The following is a 21053-nucleotide window of genomic DNA, read 5'->3' on the forward strand; positions in this document are numbered from 1 at the left end:
CTTTCTCCAGTTATACTAATAATTACAAATGAATAAAATATATCACCAGAGAAAGCTGGTGGCCACTTTAACCAAGTAATCAAAATCAACATCATTAATGATTGTCAAACTATTATTACATGCCTTCGGATGTGATGCACCACGCAGACAGCATTAGTTATGTACTATTCCTGATTTTTTTTAAATGCATAGCCTTGGAGCACCTGGGTGGTTCAGTCAGTTAAATATTCAACTCTTGATTTAGGTTCAGGTCATGATCTCAAGGTTTATGAAATCAAGTCCTGCGTCAGCATCAGTGTGGAGCCTGCTTGGGATTCTCTCCCCCTCTCTCTTCCCCTCTCCTGCTTGTGCACACTCTCTCTTTCTCTCTCTCTCAAAATAAACAAATTTTAGAATAAATAAACAAATAAAAAATAAAAACACATGACCTTAATCTAATCACAAGGAGTTAGACAACCTCAAACCAAAGGGGAAAATTCTAGTCAATGGAAACAAAACCAAAAAATAAACTATTGGGAATATGTGAAAATAAAAAGCTTTTTCACAGCAAAGGCAACCACCAGCAAAATGACAAAGCAACCTAATGAATAGAAGATATTTGCAAATGATATAGCAATAACAGACTAATATCCAATATATAAACTTAATACAACACCAAAAAAAACAAAACAAACAAACAAAAAAAACCCAAACACTACAATTAAAAAAGGGCAGAGGATGTGAATACACAGTTTCCCAAAGAAGACATACAGATGGCCAATAGGGACATGAAACATCACTAATTATCAGGGAAATTCATATCAAAGCCACGAAGAAATATCACCTCACACCAGTCAGAATGGGGAGTATCAAAAAGACAAGAAATAACAAGCACTGGCAACGATGTAGAGAAAAAGGAACTCTTGTACACTGTTGGTAGGAATGTAAATTAGTGCAGCTACTATGGAAAACAGTATGGAGGTTCCTCAAAAAATTCAAAATGGAAACACCACATGATGTAATCATTCCACTACTGGGTATTTACCCAAAGCAAAGAAAAACACTAATTCAAGAAGATATATGCACCCCTATGTTTACTGCAGCATTATTTACAATGGCCAAGATATTAACCCAAGTGTCCATTGATAGATGAATCGATAAAGATGCAGTATATATACACAATGGATTATTACTCAGCCATAAAAAAAGAATGAGATCTTGCCATTCACAAAAACATGGATTGCCCTGGAAGGTATTATGCTAAGTGAAATAAGTCAGAGAAAGATACATATATGATTTCACTTATATGTAGAATCTAAAAACGTGAATCAAAATAAACAAAAGCAGAAACAGACCCACAAGTACAGAGAACTGATGGTTACCACAGAGGAGGATAGGATGGGTAAAATGTGTGAAGGGGAGTGGGAGGTACAGCTTCCAGTTATGGAATGAATACGTCACAGAGATGACAGGCACAGCATAGGTAATATAGTCGATAGCACTGTAATAGTGTTGTATAGTGACAGACGGTAGCTACACTTTGTGGTGAGCACAGCATAATATAAAGAGCTGTGGAATCACTATTGTGTACTCTTGAAACTAATGTAGCATTGTATGTCAGCTATAACTGAATCAAATAAACAAATACATAAATATAACTAAAGGGCAAAATTCTAAAAAGAAGTCAGTGTAATGAAAGGGAGAAAGGTTCAAATACTGTTCCAGATTAAAATAGATTCAAATCTGAGCATCGAAACAAGTGACAACAGAATGATAACAGGAAAATCTCCAAATACTTAGAAATTAAACACACTACTAAATAATTTGTGGTTGAAGAGGAAGTTTAAGGAAATTACAAAATATTTTGAACTGAACAAAAAGAAAACATACCAAAATTTGTGGGATGCAATTAAAGCAGCGCTTACAGAAAAATATCATTAGGTACTTATCAGAAAAAAAGCAAATTGATAATCCAAACTTCAATTTTAAGAACCTAAAAAAGTAATAGCAAAATAAACCCAAAGAGAGAAGGAAGAAAATAAGATAGAAATGAAAGAGGAAGAAATTAAAATGTCCTTATTACAGACATGACTGTCCAACTAATTACCAAATAAATGACAACTAAATACAATGTGTGACCCTAGAATGAATATGGGAAAAGAAAAACAAAAAAATTGTTATAAAGAATAGCATTGGAGGGGAGCCTGGGTGGCTCAGTTGGTTAAGCATCCAACTTCAGCTCAAGTAAAGACCTCGTGGTTCATGGGTTCGAGCCCCACATGGGGCTCTGTGCTGAGAGCTCAGAGCCTGGAGCCTATTTCAGATTCTGTGTCTCCCTCTCTCTGCCCTTCCCCTGCTCCCCTGTCTCTCAAAAATAAATAAATGTTTGGGGCGCCTGGGTGGCGCAGTCGGTTAAGCGTCCGACTTCAGCCAGGTCACGATCTTGCGGTCTGTGAGTTCGAGCCCCGCGTCGGGCTCTGGGCTGATGGCTCGGAGCCTGTTTCTGATTCTGTGTCTCCCTCTCTCTCTGACCCTCCCCCACTCATGCTCTGTCTCTCTCTGTCCCAAAAATAAATAAAAAACGTTGAAAAAAAAAATTAAAAAAAAAAATAATAAATAAATGTTTAAAATTTTTAAAAAAAGAATAGTATTCAAGAAATTTCAAGGTAGAGTATATATTAACTTTATAACAAAGCTGAGTTTCCTAATGTGAGCATTGTATTGAATAACACAACGACCTTGTTCTTAGGAAATACATGCTTTAATGGTTTAATCAAAAAATAATACTATGCAGGGTGCCTGGGTGGCTCAGACAGTTGAGCATACAACTCTTAGTTTTTCAGCTCAGGTCACGATCCCAGGGCTGTGGGATCGAGCCCCATGTCAGGCTCCTTGCTGAAAGTAGAACCTGCTTAAGATTCTCTCTCTTTCCCCCTCTCTTCCTCTCCCCCAATCGTGATCTCTCTCTCTCTTTAAAATTAAAACAGTATGGGGCGCCTGGGTGGCGCAGTCGGTTAAGCGTCCGACTTCAGCCAGGTCACGATCTCGCGGTCCGTGAGTTCGAGCCCCGCGTCAGGCTCTGGGCTGATGGCTCGGAGCCTGGAGCCTGTTTCCGATTCTGTGTCTCCCTCTCTCTCTGCCCCTCCCCCATTCATGCTCTGTCTCTCTCTGTCCCAAAAATAAATAAAAAAACGTTGAAAAAAAAAATTAAAAAAAAATAAAATTAAAACAGTAATAATAGTAATAACCATTATCATCTATGTACTGGGACCCCTGGCTGGCTTAGTCAAAACAGCACACGACTCTTGAGCTTGAGGCTGTAAGTTCAAGTCCCACACTGGGAATAAAGCTTGCTTAAAAAAAGAAAAAGAAAAATAACACTATGTAGAGTGTTAATGTGATAAAATGTTAACAACTGGCAAATCTAAGTGAAGGATATAATGGGAGCTCATTATAATATTCTTCCAACTTTTCTGAAAGTTGGACTCAACTTTTCTGAGTTTTGCTTCAAAATGAAAAGGTTTTTTTAAAAAGCAGTTCATGTCAGAACACCTGGGTGACTCAGTTGGTTAAGTGTCCAACTTCGGTTCAGGTCATGATCTCACGGCTCATGAGTTTGAGCCTCGCATCCGGCTCTGGGCTGACAGCTCAGAGCCCGGAACCTGCTTCGGATTCTGTGTCTCACTCTTTCTCTGCCCCTCACCCACTCACGCTCTGTCTCTCTCTGTCTCTCAAAAATAAATAAATATTAAAAAAAAATTTTTTTTTTTCAAAAAGCAGTTCATGTCCTTCAAGATTTCAACAAAAGTATAGAGGGATATGGAAGAAAGTGGGAAAGGTAGAATAACTGGTTTAAACTCAAGAAGTAGGGAGGAAAGCATTAACTGCCAGTCTGAATATTCCCAATTTAACTCAACGCTCTATAAACTGGAAAAGTAGAACATAAAATCTGCTAAAATATCTCATACGTCTATACATACATATACATACACAGAAAGAGACATGCAAAACAAACACCCAATAAATTGAAAGTTTTCCCCCATGGACTTTGTCCCTTTGTTTTCCTTAAAAGCTGATTATCATTCCTAAACTTTATTCACTGAACATAAAGTGAATGTGGGATAAATTAACACCTCACAAGTTTCAAAAACTCTAGTATCTGGCAACCTCACCAATTCATATATAGCCCGGTATCAGCCATGAAGATCTACGACAGATATCACAAACCAGTAAAACATACGTACTTGATGCCTTTCAGTCTCTCATTCAGTCTATTTAGTGTTAGTTTATAAGAAATTCTATTAAGTTTATTTGACTACTAAATACATAGTGGAAATTGTAACAAATTAGAAGGGAGAGAGGTGGGGGCTCAGCCAAAGAGCATGTGACTCTTGGCCTCAGGGTCATAAGTTCGAGTCCCATATTGGGTGTAGAAATTGCTTAAGTAATAAACTTAAAAAAATGAAATAAAGGGGCGCCTGGGTGGCGCAGTCGGTTAAGCGTCCGACTTCAGCCAGGTCACGATCTCGCGGTCTGTGAGTTCGAGCCCCGCATCAGGCTCTGGGCTGATGGCTCGGAGCCTGGAGCCTGTTTCTGATTCTGTGTCTCCCTCTCTCTCTGCCCCTCCCCCGTTCATGCTCTGTCTCTCTCTGTCCCAAAAATAAATAAAAAACGTTGAAAAAAAATTAAAAAAAAAAAAAGAAATAAAAATATTTTTAAAAAAAGGAAGAGAGGTAAACATGCTCAAAAAATTAAGCTGTCAAGGAATGAGGGGAATGTTTTATAAAACACAAGGTGACCTAAGGATTAAAGCCTAGTTAACTAGATTCCTAACTGTAAGAGTAAAGAGGTCCACATGCCTCAAGTATACCAAATGGGTATCACTGCTTTAAAAATGCTGTACAGAATAAAATTTATAACCATGTCATCTACTTATTATGGAAAGGTTAACTTACTGAATAATTCTCTTCTCATCTTTCTCATATACTAATATCCTATAGAATCCTGTAAAATCTAACCTCTGTTTTGTTTCATTAGCCAATTTCCAAGCTAATACCATCCATAGTTAATTATAGTAGCTCTAAATATTTTCTGATCTGGCAGATAAAAAAAAAAAAAGGGTAAAGAGGAAGTTTAAGATTTTTCAGACTTATTCATCCAAGCTTATCAAGTTTCAGGGGGGAGGGGGGTTGAGATCTTTTTTAGAACTGCTCTAAAACAGTGTATTTAAGGAGAATGGACATCTTTACAATATAAAGTTCTCTACTCAGGAGCATGGTATGGCTCTCCATTTTATTCAAGTCTTTTTTTTTTTTAAGCCTTTAAGCAAAGTATCATAGTTTGTTTCATCCAGGTCTTGAGTGGATTATTCCTAAGTATTTTATAGTTTTGTGGCCAATGGGCAAGAGCTCTTATGTTTACTAATCAATCACTGCTAGTTTATTAATAACCTATGACTGAGCCTCAGACATTGTTCTAAATGCTGGGAATTAAAGCAGTGAAAACACCAAATGCCTGTCTGTACGGATCTTATATCATAGTTGGGAAACAATCAGTAAACAAGTATAATTTTATAAATAATTTCAGAAAACATAAGTACTATGAAGAAAAATAAAGCAAGACAGAGGGAAAGAAAGTGGTAATGCAAGGGCTCATCTTATAGTGCAATCAAGGAAGACCTCTTTGAAGTATATACATATAGATAGATAGATACACACATAATACACACACACACACACACACACACACACACACACACACACATATGGCCAAGAATATAGAAAGAAAAGAGATTAAATGGTCTTCTTAGTAATGAAAGTGGAACAGGAAAATGACTACATAATGGTGGGGGCACAAGTGATAACTTGTGGCCGTAAATTAAAGTGAGACCAATCAGCACTGTTCTTTGTTTTCTCTAGTGACACTCAGCTGCTCAAGTTGAAGGAAGTAGAGTTGGCAAAGCAATGAATTTAATCAGGGCTGAAGTTGTACCTCGATTACAGTAAGGAAGAGAGGAACAAGGGAGTTGACAACTTGACCTCACAAAATAGTACAAAACACCTATAGGCATTAATTTTTTTTTTTTTCACTGAATCAATATAATTGGGTAAGGAAAGAAATTACTCTATGAGGGGGTTAATAGACAGTGAAAAAATGGTGTGGCTAATGCCCTGGATCTCAATGGAATGTAAAAAATGTCAAATTAGGGTACCAGAATAGATAAGCTGGCAAAAAAGGAAATGGAAGTCAGTTAGATGCTTAAAATACTTTAAGTTAAAGATTATGGTCATAAAGTCCAGGGTAATGGTCCTCTACACTAACTACACATTGGAACCAGCTGGAACACTTTAAAAAATACATACCAAACCAATAAAATAAGAATTTAAGGGTGACATGTTACCATAAATATTTTTTAAGCTGCTCAGTTAACTGTAATGTACAGTCAAATTGAGAACCAACAGTCCTGGTTGTGATCATGGAAGTAGGCAGCTAAAGCAGGCTGGAAAAGAAACAATCTACAAATTCCAGAAATTCTAATGAAGTTTTTTCCTATTATTCGCAATATAAATAAAAGCATGAGCTATGTTCAAAGTATTTTACATCCATTAGCTCATTTGACATTCATAACCCAATAATGTAGAACTAGTATTACTGTTTTTAATGATGAGGAAGAAGGGAGGAGTCTTGGGTAATATACAACATAGTATAATACTATTTGAAGGAAGACTGGTTAACTTAAAGATGCATTTATAAGCCCTAAGGCAATTACTTAAAAAAAAAAAAAAACTATCTATCACTAACAAGCCAATGTGGAGATGAAAAGAATACTAAAATATATTCAGTCCAAAAAGGAACATCGGGGCGCCTGGGTGGCGCAGTCGGTTAAGCGTCCGACTTCAGCCAGGTCACGATCTCGCGGTCTGTGAGTTCGAGCCCCGCGTCAGGCTCTGGGCTGATGGCTCGGAGCCTGGAGCCTGTTTCCGATTCTGTGTCTCCCTCTCTCTCTGCCCCTCCCCCATTCATGCTCTGTCTCTCTCTGTCCCAAAAATAAATAAAAAACGTCAAAAAGGAACATCAAACAGACAGGACAAATTAAAAATAAATAGCAAGATAATAGATTCAAACCCAACCTTATCAATAATTTCACTAAATTTGTCTACCATGACAAACAAAAACATATGTCCCTATAAACACATACACAAATATTCATAGCAGCACTACTTAAAATAGCCAAAACAGAAAAAACCCAAATACCTATCAAGTCAGAATCAGTAAACAAAATGTGTTATTTCAATGCAACAGAACATTACTCAGGCATAAAAAGAAGTACTACTGATACATGGTCTAACATGGATGAACCTAGAAAGTATTAAGCTAAGTGAAAGAAGCCAGACAGAAAGGTCAGTGGCCAACCAGCACACGAAAAGATGTTCAACATGAGTAATTAGCAGGGAAATGTAAATCAAAACCACAATGATATATTACCTTACACCTGTTAGAATGGTTATTATCAAAAAGAAAGAAGTGTTGGAGAGGCTGTGGAAAAAAGAGAACTATCATCCACTGTCCGTGGGAATATAAATTGGTGTAGCCATTATGGAAAACAACATGGAGGTTCCTTAAAATAAAAATAGAAATACCATATGACCCAGTTATTCCACTTCTGGGAAAACAAAAGCATTAGTTCAAAAAAATATTCACCCCTATGTTCACTGCAGCATTATTTACAATACTCAAGACATGGAAACAACATAAGTGTCCACTGATGGATGAATGGATAAAGCTGTGTGTGTGTATACACCCACACATGCACTGGAATACTACTCAGCCATAAAAAGAAGGAAATCTTGCATTTGTGACAGCATGGACAGACCTTGAGGGTATTATGCTAAGTGAAATAAGTCAGACTGAGAAGGACAATTACTATATGATTTCACTTATATGTGGAATCTAATAAACAAAACAAACCAGCAAACAAAACTCATCGATACAGAGCAGAGATCAGTAGTTATCAGAGGGAAGGAGGTTGGAGATAGGGACATGGGTGAAGAGGAGCAGTTGCACGGTGTAACAGATGGTAACTAGACTTATTATGGTGATCACTTGGTAATGTACACAAAAATTGAATTATTATGCTGTACACCTAGAACTACTAATGTATGCCAGTTTTGCCTCAATTTTAAAAAGTCACACACTGTATAATTCCTTTTTTTTAATTTTTTTTATGTTTATTCATTTTTGAAAGACAGAGAGAGACAGAGCACAAGCAAGGGTGGGGCAGAGAGAGAGGGAGACACAGAATCTGAAACAGGCTCCAGGCTCTGAGCTGTCAGCACAGAGCCCGACGTGGGACTCAAACTCACAGATCAGACCACAAGATCATGACCTGAGCCGAAGTCAGACACTCAACCAGCTGAGCCACCCGGGCGCCCACTGTATAATTCCATTTATAGGAAATATCCAGAATAGGCAAATCCAACTGAAAAAGCAAGCTGACTACTGGTTGCCAGGGGTTGGGGATAGAGGAGCATGGGGAATGATGGCTTAAAAGGAAAGGAGTTTCCTTTGGGGGTGATGAAAACATTCTGGAACTAGATAGTGGTAACAGTTGTATAGCATTGTGAATGTACTACATGCCACTGAATTGTACATTCTTAAATAGTTAAAATGGGACTTTTTTTACTATTTTTTAAAATTATAGTTGATACCATGTAACAATGTTACATTAGTTTTAGGTACTAGACATAATGATTCCACAAGTCTGCATTCTGCTTTGCTCACCTCAAGTATACCTACTATCTGTCACCATGCAATGCTATTACAATACCCCTGACTATATTCCCTATGCTGTGTACTTTTCACCCCCATGAAATTGGGGTTTCACCCATTTTAGGGTGACCCAAATGGGGTTGGGCCCATTTCACCCACTTGATTTCGCCCATCCCCCACCCAGTTAAATGGTGAATTTTATGTTATGTGAATTTTGCCACAATTAAGTCTTTTTCTTTTAAGTGTTTATTGATTTTTTTAGAGAGCACGGTGAAGTAGGGGCAGAGAGAGGGGGACAGAGGATCCAAAGCAGGCTCCGTGCTGACAGCAGCGAGCCTGATATGGGGGCTTGAAATCACGAACTGTGATATCATGACCTCAGCAAAAGTCACATTCAACTGACTGCACCACCCAGATGCCCCAATTTTGCCACAATTAGAAACTTATACAACATGAATGAACCTCAAAAACCTTATCCTAAATGAGAGAAGCTAGTTGCAAAAGATCACATATTGTATGATTTCATTGATATGAAATGTCTAGAATAGGCAAATTTTACTGAGACAGAAAATAGATTAGTACTTGCCAAGGGCTAGGGCTGGGGAGTGAGGGATTAGACAGTGACTGCTAATGAACACAAGATTTCTTTCTGGAGTGATGAAATTGCTCTAAAATAGATTACACTGATGATTGCAAAACTCTGTAAGTATACTAAGAAACACTGAAATGTTTCCTTTAAATGGGTGAATTTTATGATGTATAAATTAGATCTCTCAATAAAATTGATTTTTTTTTTTTTTTTTTTTTTTTAATTTTAAGTGGCCTAACAACGCCTATTAAAAAACAGAGTAGTGCCTGAGTGGCTTAGTGGGTTGAGCGACAGACTCTTGATTTTGACTCAGGTCAGGATCTCACAGTCATGAGATCAAGCCCCTCTTCAGCTCTGGGCTGAGCAGAGTCTACTTGAGTTTCTCTCTCCTCTCTCTCTGCCCCTCCTGCACTTGCACGTTCCCTCTCTCTCAAACACTTAAAATAAATAAATAATAAAAGATAGAAATTATTAGATTGGGTTAACAAAAATAAGACTCAACTCTAAGCTACCTCTAGGAAACGTTTTAAACAAAGACACAACTGACCTTTGACAAAACAGCAAAGGCAATTCAATGGAGAAAGGATAGTCTTTCAACAAATAGTGGTGGAAAACTGAACCTCCATATGCAAAACAAACAAATTTAGATTGAGATCTTATACCTTCTACAAAAAATCATTTAAAATGGATCCTAGGGGGGTCTGGGTGGTTCAGTAGGCTGAGTATCTGACTCTTGATTTTGGCTCAGGTCGTGATCACCTACCTGGTTTGTGAGATCAAGCATCACGACCAACTCTGAACTGACAGCACATAACCTGCTTGGGATTCTCTCTCTCCCTCTCTGTCCCTCCCTTGGTCATGCTCTTTCTCTCTCTCTCTCTCTCAAAATAAATAAATATTCTAAAAATAAGTAAATAAAAATTAATAGGTAAGTAAAATAAAATAGATCATAGACCTTTCTTCCAGAAGAAAATGTAGGATCTTGGGTTTGGCGATGAGTTTTTACTATTTTTTTAAATGTTTATTTATTTCTAAGAGAGAGACAGAGCATGAGCAGGGGAGGGGCAGAGAGAGACACACACAGAATACAAAGCAGGCTCCAGGCTCTGAGCTGTCAGCACAGAGCCTGACATGGGGCTCAAACCCACGAACCATGAGATCATGACCTGAGCTAAAGTCAGACCCTTAACCGACTGAGACACCCAGGCGTCCCTGGCAATGAGTTTTTAGATAGCAAAACCACAATCCATGAAATAAAGAGTAAGGTAGAATCTATTAAAAACTTCTGCTCTGTAAAAGACACGGTGAAGAGAATAAAAAGACAAGCTGCAGAGTGAGAAAATATTTGCAAAACAGATATCTGATAAAGGACAGGTACACAAAATTTGCAAAAAAACTCAACAGTAAGAAAACAAACAACCCAACAAGTAAAAAAGAAATACGGAAAAGATTTGAACATATACTTCACCAAAGATGATATACACATGACAAATATGTATATGAAAAATGCTCAGTGTCACTGGAGAAATGCAAACTTAAAAGAGATACCAATACACCTCCATTAGAGTAGCTAAAATTAAAAAAAAAGAAGACCTAACACCAGATGCTGATAAGAATATAGAAAGAACAGGAAATTCACTGCTCATGGATATGCAAAATGGAACAGCCACTTTGGAAGATAGTTTAATGGTTTCTTACAAAGTTACAGGTAAGCTTACCATATGACCCAGCAGCCAGCCTCCTAGGTATCTACCCAATGTGTTTGAAAACTTTTGTCTATGCAAAACCTACATACAATGTTGATAGCAGCTTTATTCATGATCACCAAAAACTGGAAGCAGAGAAGATGTCATTCAATAGATAAATGGATAAACAAACTGTGACACATTCATACAATGGATGATTCAGTGAAAAAAAGCAATTAGTTCTCAAGCCATGAAAAAAAACATGGAGGAACCTTAAGTGCATACTGCAAAGTGAAAGAAGCTAATCTGAAAAGAACTGTGGGGGAGCCCCTGGGTGGTTCAGTTGGTTAAGCCTCCGACTGGATTTCGGCTTAGGCAGTCATCTCACAGTCCCTGAGATCAAGCCCCACATCATCATGGAGCCTGTTTCAGATTCTCTCTCTCTCTCTCTCTCTCTCCCTCTCCCTCTGCCCCCCCCCCAAAAAATAAACAAACATAAAAAAAATAAAAATAAAAAGTTAACTACTATATGATTCCATTTACATAACATTCTAGAAAAGGCAAAACTACAGAAGCGGTAAAAAGAGATCAGAGGTTTCCAAAGCTTTAAGCTCTATAGTTAAGAGTCACGTATGGTTTGCCTCCCTTTTATTTTTCCTTTCCCCTATGTTTATCTATTTTGTTTCTTAAATTCCACACATGAGGGGCGCCTAGGTGGCTCAGTCGGTTAAGTGACTGACTTTGACTCAGGTCATGATCTCGAAGTTCATGAGTTCAAGCTCCAGGTCGGGCTCTGTGCTGACAGCTCAGAGCCTGGAGCCTGCTTCAGATTCTATATCTCCTTCTCCCTCTGCCCCTATCCCACTTGCACTCTCTCTCTCTCTCTCTCTCTCAAAAATAAACATTACAAACATTTTTTTCCACATATGAGTGAAATCATATGGTATTTGTCTTTCTCTAACTTCTTTCGCTTAGAATATACTCTAGCTTCATCAACATCATTGCAAATGGCAAGATTTCATTCTTTTTGATGTATGTATCCATCGCACGTATCTATGTATATATGTATGTATACACATACCACACATTCTTTATCCATTCATCAGTCTATGGACATTGGGTTCTTTCCATAATTTGGCTACTTTTTATAATACTGCTATAAACATCAGGGTGCATGTGCCCCTTCAAATCAGTAATTTTGTATCCTTTGGACAGATACCTACTAGTGCAATTGCTGGGTCATAAGATAGTCCTATTTTTAACTTTTTGGGTGTCCATACTATTGTCCAGAGTGGCTACACCAGTTTGCATTCCTACCAACAGTTTAAGGGGGTTCCCTTTCTCCACATCCTCACCAACATCTTTCCTGTGTTGTTAATTTTAGCCATTCTGACAGGTGTGAAGTGGTATCTCAACGTAGTTCTGATTTTTATTTCCCTGATGATGAGTGATGTTGAGCATCTTTTCATGTGCAAATTGACAGAATTGAAAGGAGAAATAAACAGATCCGCAATTAAACAGAGTCCAACACTCCTCACTTAGTAATTAGAACAAGCATACAGAAAATCAGCAATACGTAATATTTGACGAACACTATCATCTCGACATAAATGATATTTATAGAAAAGTCCACCCAACAACAGCAAAATACAAATTCTTTTCAAGTGCACATAGAACATTCACTCAGAGAAACAAGATGCTGGCCCATAAAACAAGTCTGGATAAATTTTAAAAAATATAAATCATACACAACATGTTCTCTGACCACAGTGGAATTAAATTTGGAATCAGTAATAGGAAGACATCTTATAAAATTCCATAAGTATTCAGAAATTAAAAGACACTCTTCCAAATAATCCATCAGTCAAAGAAAAAAAAAATCACAAGAGAAGTTAGAAAATATCCTGAGCTGAATGAAAATAACAGAAATTAGGGTACCTGGGTAGCTCAGTCAGTTGAGCATCCAACTCCTGGTCTCAGCTCAGGTCATGATGCCAGGGTCATGGGATGGAGCCCCATGTTAGGCTCTGTGCTGAGCATGGAGCCTGCTTGGGATTCATTCATTCATTCTCTCTCTCTCTCTCTCTCTCTCTCTCTCTGCCCCTCTCCCCCACTCATGCTCTCTAAAATTATAAAAAAAAAAAAAAAAAATTTAGGGGCACCTAGGTGGTTCAGTCAGTTAGGCATCCGACTTCAGCTCAGGTCATGATCTCACGGTTTGTGGATTCAAGCCCCCATCAGGCTCTGTGCTGACAGCTCAGAGTCTGGACCCTGCTTCAGATTCTGTATCTCCTCTCTCTCTACCCCTCCCTGCTCACTTTCTGACTCTCTCTCAAAAATAAATATTTAAAATTTTTTAAGTTAAAAAAATAACAGAAATTAACGTGTAAAATGCAGTTAAAGTAATGTTTAGAAGGAAGTTTATAGCTTTAAGCACTTATATTAGAAAAGAAATTTTTATTTATTTACTTATTTATTTAATTTATTTAAAGTTTATTGATTTTGAGAGACAGAAAGAGTGTGCACATGCATGCAAGCAAGGGAGGGGCAGAGAGAGAAGGAAAGAGAGAACCCCAAGCTGGTTCCTCACTGTCAGCACAGAGCTGGATGCAGGGCTCAAACTCACAAACACCCAGGTGTCCCAGGAAACAGGAAAGTTTTTAAATCAGTGATATAAGTGTCCACCTTAAGATGCTAAAAAAAGAAAAACAAATTAACCAAAGGTAGAGGAAAAAAATAAAAAGAGCAGAAATCAATAAAATTGAAAATGGACAAGCAATAGCAATAAAAAAAAATCAATAACTCTAAATCAAGAAAAAAGTGAAAGGTCAAATTACTAATATGAGGAATGAAAGGTATATTGTTAGATGTTAAAAAGATCACAAGGAAATATTATAAATATTTTCTTTCACACCAATATATTCAACAACTTATTTGAAATGGTCAAAATGTTTAACACACAAATTACCAAAACTGACATAAGAAGAAAGAGCAACTCTCAATAGCCCTATATCTAAGGATTGCCTGCAACCATCAGAAATACGAGGAGGCAAGGAAAGAATTCTTCTTAGAGCCTTCAGAGGGAGCATGTACCTGCCAACACCTTGATTTCAGACCTCTAGTTTCCAGAACTGAGATAGAATAAATTTCTGTTCTGTTAAACCACATGGTTTGTGGTAATTTGTTATGACAGTGCTGAGGAAACTACTACACATGTGAATAATATGCTAGAGGTAATGAAATAAAAAATATATTACATTTAATGACTGACTTATTGTTGCCTCTTATTGTGGGGCTACTAGAAATTCTAAATTACATTATATTTCTAGTGAATACCACTGATCTAGCAGTGGCAATAAGGCAAGAAGAAACAAAAGGCATACGCTGGAAATAAGAAGCAAAAATGGCTTTCTCTGCAGACATGACTGTGTATGAAGAAAATCGTAAGGAATCTACTTGAAAGCTACTAGAATTAAAAAGTGAATTAAAAAAAGTGAATTTAGTAAGACAACTAAATCAATTGTATCTTTTACAATATCAACAAAAGTTGAAGAAAAAAATTTTAAATACAGTTTCATTAACAATGGAAAGTATCAAAAAACATTAAATACTTCAGGATAAACTGAACAAAATATATACAAAGCCTATAAAAGGAAAATCACAAAAACATTGCAGAGAAAAAAAACTAAAGAAACCTAAATACATAGAGAGATATACCATGTTAAAATATCAGAAGTCTCAATATTATTAAGATGTCAATTCTCCTCATCAGGCTTTTTGTGAACACTGACAAGCTTAGTCTATAGTTTATATGAAAATGCAAAAGATCCAAAATAACCAAAGCAATGTTGAAAAAAGACAATGTTGAAGGACATATGCTACCTGACTGTAAGGCTTGCTATAAAGAAATAAAGACAATATAGTATTAGTATAAGAATCTAGGCCAAGACAGGCGCCTGCATAAATTCAGTCAGTTGAGCAACTGACTCTTGATTTCAGCTCAGGTCATGATCTCCAGGTTTCTGCAATCAAGCCTTGAACCGGGCTCTGTGCTGCCAGTGTGGAGCCTCCTTAGGATTCTCTCCCTCTCTCTCTCTCTCTGCCCCTCCCCTGTTTGCACGTGCATGCACATGAGCTCGCTCGTGTGCTCTCTCAAAATAAACAAATATTTAAAAAATACATAGACCAACGGAACAGAAAAAGAAACTAGAAATAGACCCACACTTACAAAAAATAAAAAGGAGTCAGATCATATACAAGCTCCAAAACTAGTAAGGGAAACAAATATGAAGGAAGGTAAGAAAAGAAACTCTACAGAATAAAATAACTAAGTGGAATGATAATAACGTTTCCCCCTAAATAGACAGTGTGATCAGGAAAAACAGCTCAGAAAAACTAACATGTAAATGGAATAGCATAAACAAGGGCTCTAAGAGAAAGAATCTAAGTTAGCTGGTGTGACAGGTACACACTGGACAAGAAGACAAGGAGAAGATATGGCTAGAGACAAGGCTTCTGAGCCAGAGTAAATGTATGTATTACATGATAGTTCTCAATTTATTCATTTTTTTCCATCCCTACCACTGCTGTTCTCAATTCTCACCTGGATGCCCTCAAGATCTTCTGACTGATGAACTTGCAGCCTCACTCAAGCTGCTTTCCCAAATCCATCCTTCATACAATTGAGCCAAAGATATTTAACAGCCTAAAATCATTACATGGTTTTCTGTTCCCTACAATGTACAGTCTCAATTTCTTATTTGACTTTTACGACCCTTCATGACATAGCCTCTGCTTTCCCCTCCAGCTTACTCTCCACTTCCCTCCAAACTACCTGTGCCCCCACACTACATTACTTGTATTTTGATAAAATCCACCATGTTTTCATTACCTTGTACCTTTCATATCATTCTTTGAGTTTTAAATCAAATGCCTCCTTCTATGTAAATTACCCTCTCTAATCCACACCAGACACAGTTTAGGGACTTCCCCCTGCTCCTATAGAGAAGTTTGCTCTATTCTGGATATGTCATGTTGTAGCTATGATATTTATTTATAAGACTGTTTACCTTACTAGCTTTTAATATTTAAAAAAAACTTTTTTAATGTTTATTTATTTTTTAGAGAGAGAGAGAGAGAGGGAGAGAGAGAGAGAGAGAGGGAGAGAGAGTGTGTGAGCAGGGGAGGGGCAGAGAGAGAGGGAGACACAGAAACCAAAGCAGGCTCCAGGCTGAGCTGTCAGCACAGAGCCCAACGAGGGGCTAGAACTCACAAAGGCGAAGAGATCATGACCTGAGCCAAAGTCGGATGCTTAACCGACTAAGCCACCCAAGTGCTCCTTAGCCATTAATATTTAGACTGTATGTTATTCATCTTTTATCCCTAGCAGATAGCACAGTACCTATTTAACAGATTCTTTTTTCCGTAATTAAAAAGAGACTCATAACATCTATGCTTTTAGGATCTAAGCATCCCTAAATTAAGATATATATGAACTGCATATACACAATAAAAAACCAGATTCAAGGAATCATATAAAATATTACAAAGACTTTTAAAATCCTATAAAATTACTCTTGTATAAGTCAAAAGATTTTAAATCTAGATTTGTAAATAGTAGATTTGGTTGAAATAAGATACACTGAAAAACATTTATGTCCCACAATACTACTTTATTTTATTTTTCACAATATTACTTTAATTATTAAGAATTCCTTTTCAACAATAGCCAAATTATGGAAAGAGCCTAAATGTCCATCAACTGATGAATGGATAAAGAAATTGATTTATATACACAATGGAAGACTACTTGGCAATGAGAAAGAATGAAATCTGGCCATTTGTAGCAACGTGGATGGAACTGGAGAGTGTTAAGTGAAATAAGTCAGGCAGAGAAAGACAGATACCATATGTTTTCACTCTTATGTGGATCCTGAGAAACTTAACAGAAGACCATGGGGGAGGGGAAGGAAAAAAAAAAAGAGGGAGACAGCCAAACCATAAGAGACTCTTAAAAACTGAGAATAAACTGAGGGTTGATGGGGGGTGGGAGGGAAGGGAAAGTGGGTGATGGCATTGAGGAGGGCACCTGTTGGGATGAGCACTGGGTATTGTATGGAAACCAATTTGACAATAAATTTCATATTAAAAAAATAAAATAAAATAAAATTCATTCCTGCAAAAAAAAAAAAAAAAAAGAATTCCTATAAGAGGGGCAGGCGCCCAGGTGGCTCAGTAACTAAAGCCTCCAACTCTTCATTTCGGCTCAGGTGATGATCTTGTGGTTTGCAGATTCGAGCCTCTGGTCAGGGCTCTATGCTGATAGCGTGGAGCTGCTTCGAATTCTCTCTCTCTCCCTCTCTCTCTGCCCCTCCCTCACTTGCATGCTTGTACACTCAAAATAAATAAACTTAAAAAAAAAGAATTCCTATAAGAATATTACTTATTATATTTTTAAAGTAAAATTAGTAGACATAGAAACTTGTAAGTCAGTAATAGGGAGAACTGTGAATTTATATTTTGATATGTACTCAATAAATTCAAGTCATACACATCTATAGCTTTTCATCTTTAATTCTGTTTTCAACTGAATACTATATTATAGGAGCCATAATAATCCACTGCAAATGAAACAGTTCAAAGAATGCTTACTCCCTCAAAAGTTTAAAAAGTAATTTGGTTTGGACCATCATATTAGCAAAATGATTTCATTATCACATCATTTAAGAGTAATAAAGTGGAATTAGTAAAATGCTAAAACACAGAGAAAAAGTTAAATCCACTGTGAAACAGTAAAACTTTGGACTATTACAAAACCATAAAATAATAATATGCAGCACCAGGGGAAAATGTGATGCTTAAAAAGACAATTATATGAATATCACCCACAGAATCATACACAAGTATAGATAGGATTAGTATACTTTACTGATTAATATATTATACAAATAGAATAAGAATACAGAAAAATGTAAGATATGTGAGAATCAATTTTTTTCCCTTTGGAATTTCCTTTAATCATGTTATATTTCTTTCCAATAAAAAGTTTTCAAGCAGCACATTAAGCTCTATTACACTTATTTATATGTATTACGTACTGCCATAAGTAGAAAAAATTTTTAAGTTTATAAACTACCTAATTTCATCCCAAAAAATACTGTTTGAATTTTCAAATAATAAAATTATCTGATTTTGGAATTTCCTACAATCTGATGCTAAACATACACTTTTACGCTAGCTGTACTGTGTAAAATTTTCCCCAATTTTTAACCCTTACAAAGGAATCTTCCATCCCAACAAGGCATCCCATTTACTATGAGTCTGTCAAACCGACAATCTGCAAGAGGAGAGAAAATTCCTGGCACCAGCTGAGAGAAGATAAAATTTTAATTTGTGTATTAGGAAAGCTTATTTGCCCTCACTAACCAAATTTCAGCAAGCATATTATATTGGAAATTGAAATTATAACAGAAATTCCCTGCTGCAAATCAGAAAGACCAAATAAGACAACCTGCCTCTGACTCAGCAGCTTTCTTTTTCTTTTCAACCTGTATATAGGCTGCAAGGCTAAGACTGAAACCTAACTTTCAAACTGAGCAGCAAGAAGAGCCAATGCAAAATCAGTAACTATCCAGGCAGGAAACTCCAAAGAAAATATGACATGTTCTGGTCATAACTGAAAGAGACATAAAGAGCAAAGGTGCCTTTATGTATCTTTATCATGCAAAAATCCCTTGTGTATAGCTACAAATTAGCTTTTATTGAAGACACTTAACATGTTTCTTTATAGAGAGCACCTCAACCAAATAACCTTCTAAGTCTGGCACTGTGAATTTTTACAGCCTACACATCACTGCAGTTCCTTGTAATTTAAAACATTTGCGTTTTAAGAACACTCCACACACCATCTCTACTGCCAATTTCTTCAGCTTGGAAACTCAAGTTTATACTACAAAATACTATGTTTACTCTCAACAACAGAATGCTCTCATTTACAAATTATACAAGAGTAAATTACTCCAAGATACAACTTCAACATTTCTAACATCATCGCTTTTCTATTATCCAAATTAACACGTCTAAACAGTAGTACACTAAGTGAGGTACCATGGCCAAAGTCAACTGGCCTATTATCAGTTCACTAAAATCTGTAATACAAAAAAAAAAAAAAAAAAATCAACTCTTTTGCAAAATGGCCACAGGAGATATCGATGTAGGGGAAAGTGTGGACTGAGTTTGCCATTGCTAGAAAAAGGAGTCAAAGCAAGCCTGTATTAGGCAGATCATCCTCATGGATACAAATCGAAATTCATTTCTGAGTCCCCAGTCTCACACCAAGACAGTTAACCAACTTTTTAACAGTAATACAAATAACAGGGCAGAAAATAAAATATAAGGGCTTTTTTTCATGATTATATTGATCAAGAACTGACAATCTTTAACGCTCAAAGATAGTTTTCCTTTTGATAGTGATTTTGCTCTCATGTGCACACAGATCATCATAAACAATGCGCTTCATTTCACACGATAGCCTCAGATCAAGTACTTATAGAAAACTTGGCGTCTTAGCACTAAAATTCTTTCCTATATTCTACTATATCCTTCACCTTCTAAACCGGAAAGGAAGATCTATCCCCACGTAAACTGGAGTCTAGCGACTTAACACGAGTTTGCACACAATTAAAGTCTCAGTAAATCAAATTCCCAGATTACAGTGCTTGACAATCTCTCTTCGGCAAAAACACACACAGTTCATTACTGGAGATGACACTTAACCCTCACATTTGCACAAGTGACTTCGGTAACTGCCCTAAATTTTCCCGTGTGAAAAAAAAAACACATAATGGGACCGGGCGGGGGTACTATTTAAAAACTGGGTCATTCCTTATTTGTTCTGATGAGACGGTCCTCGGGAGGGAAAAAGGTTCATGAAGCATCCAAAGAAAAAAGAAAGTACAGCATCCTCGGTGTAGAAAAGTTACAGCTCTTTACACAAGTCAGCTCTAGGGGCTCATTAGTTGGTTTTGTGTTTAGTCACTCGGAGTTGAATGGAACCAGTCTTCCGAAAAGTCATTCCCCACAAGGAAGCCCTGAGGTTCAGCCACGGTAATGCAGAGGAGGAAATGCCCTCAATTCACCTGCGACACCTGCCCGGGCCCCCAGGTCTCTCCTCGCGCCCAGACCCCTGCCCTAGCTCCCCGCCCCCTGTGCCCCAATCCCCGCCCTCTCCCCGCCCTGCCCCCTCCCAGACGGCAGTCGCCCCGGAGATCCCCAGGGCCCAGACCCCTCGCGCGTCCTGCGAGTGGCTCTCTGGAGCCTGGACGGGCGGCGCGGGGAGGCCCGTCCTGGCGCGGCCTCTCCCCCATCATCACACCCCGCAGGCTCCAGGGACTCCCCGCCCCCGGAAACAGCGGAGAAACTAGGCCGGGAACGCCAGCCCTGGCCACTATCCGCCTCCTTGGCTACCCCCCGCAGGCGGGCCATCGGAACTCAACCCTCCGAGTTGCTACCTGTCCGGCGCCCTCTCAGCCCGGGAGCGCGGGCCGAGTGGAGGCGCGCCGCAGGGTTCGTCCGCTTTGAAAGGCCCTCCACCGCAGACTCACCTGCCGCCTGCTCCACCTTCAGTGCCACCCAGACACAGCCCCTTGCTGGGGCATGAAAGCGCCGGCTACGCGGCCTGCGCGCCCTCGCCACAGCCGGGCGGGGGGACTTGCTCCCGCGGCCGCCGCCGACACGGCCCGATCTGCGCCTGCGCCGCCTGACGGGCTCGGTCTCGAGGGGCGCCGCATGCAGCGATAACGGCCGGGAGCGCGAGCCCGCTCGGGCGCCTCGGCTCTCCCGGGTCCGGCGGTGCGGGCGGCGGGTCGCCTAGTAGCAGCCGGCTGCAGTGCCGCCCCGACAGCTGACGGCCATATTCCTGTTCCCTTTTCTTTTTTTTCTCCCCCTCCTTCCTCCCTTTTCCACAGAACAGCACTTTCCTTTTCCCCCTCCCTCTCCCTTTCCTACTGCGGGGGTGGGTGGAAAAGGGCGTG

At 38.5% G+C, this 21053-nt stretch overlaps 1 protein-coding gene across 5 annotated transcripts in view; it reads right to left on the bottom strand.

Moving 5' to 3' along the window:
- DENND4C (DENN domain containing 4C) overlaps positions 1–20968 on the bottom strand; it is a 127899-nt gene extending 106931 nt beyond the window's left edge. For 2 of the 5 annotated variants that reach the window (XM_058695246.1, XM_058695243.1), the window contains exon 1: positions 20625–20965. The gene's annotated coding sequence lies outside the window, so the exon portion shown is untranslated. Of the gene's footprint in view, positions 1–20624 lie in introns of all 5 variants that reach the window. The other 3 variants (XM_058695247.1, XM_058695244.1, XR_009251679.1) reach the window with 2 other exon arrangements.
- Between the last annotated feature and the right edge of the window lie 85 nt (positions 20969–21053).

This window comes from Neofelis nebulosa, chromosome 12 (genome assembly GCF_028018385.1).
Source record: "Neofelis nebulosa isolate mNeoNeb1 chromosome 12, mNeoNeb1.pri, whole genome shotgun sequence".
In the NCBI taxonomy this organism is placed as follows: Eukaryota; Metazoa; Chordata; class Mammalia; order Carnivora; family Felidae; genus Neofelis; species Neofelis nebulosa.